This window comes from Cucurbita pepo, chromosome LG07 (genome assembly GCF_002806865.2).
Source record: "Cucurbita pepo subsp. pepo cultivar mu-cu-16 chromosome LG07, ASM280686v2, whole genome shotgun sequence".
Lineage (NCBI taxonomy): Eukaryota > Viridiplantae > Streptophyta > Magnoliopsida > Cucurbitales > Cucurbitaceae > Cucurbita > Cucurbita pepo.
In genome coordinates this window covers 4,479,974-4,481,162 of record NC_036644.1, presented here as the reverse complement: position 1 = coordinate 4,481,162, position 1,189 = coordinate 4,479,974, and positions in this window count along the sequence as shown.

Below are 1,189 nucleotides of genomic sequence, written 5' to 3'. Positions count from 1 at the left end.
GACTTCATGACATTTTGAAGTCACGTTGTTGTAATTACACTCTAATGGATGACAAAGTCCTAGTTGTGACCCTTAAATCCTAGGAGGATGAAACATCACAAACGAGAGGCATGGGTAGCTCTAGGAGCATCCTAATTGTTGATAACATGTACATGGACATGGAACTCGAGGAATTATTCTCAAAAGGACTATGTGGTTTGATACGTCTTAATCATCTATAGGTTGATGTGTAATGAGCGGATGTCCGTAGTCATGCGACGTTACCGCCGAGAAAATGTAGCAACATGGGTAAGAAAAGTAGACAAGAGGATGTCCTACTCTTGTAACTCGGCACTAGAACTTTTAAGAATAAAAGTTTTTAAGAAGGGGAGAATTTGTGACACCTGAGCCTCCAAAAAGTTTAAAATCTGATTTTTCTTCTAAAAGTTGAACTTCTAGAAGAGTTGAATTTATAGATGAATTAGAAGAGAAAAATGCATATATAGAAAATTAAAGAGTGAAAATTAGAAAAATGGGTTAAAGTCAATAGTGAGGGTAAATTGATCATTTTACCATCCCTTCCTAAAGTCAAAACTCACCCCAAACAACCGTTTGGAGTTGGAACTTAGTTTCTTCATAAGACTTGCTCAGTAAGTTATGGGCAACCATTCTATGTGGTTGCATTTACCTGAAAAATAGGTAAAAATCTTGTTTAGTATGTTAAAGGGTAACCATTTTAGGTCGTGATACTTGTACCTGAAGCTTTTGCATTTACGTAAAAAAAAATAATAAAAATAGGATGAGCATTTAAAATATTAAGTGACCCGATTGTTCGGGTAAGAAAAATATTCACATACAACATGTATCATCATTGATGAGACCTAATTCCTTGGGCTCAACTTCCTCTTTCGAGTAGAGTTGAATGCATAATACATCTCTACACATGGATTGCACATGTCTGCATGAATTCACTACATCGGCTAACTAACATAACCCCTAGGCGTGAATATGGACTAGCTCCCAATTAAAAGGGAACACGAACAATATTGCATGTATGAGGTCCCATTAAACATGTAATAGATCTGTAACGATCCGGGAAAGAAAGAAAAAAAAATATATATATAAAATAAATAAATAAATGAAAACGAGAAAACGAAAAAAAAAAAAAAAAAAACCCAGTCGCCGGAAAACTCGCGGGTTTTCCGGCGAC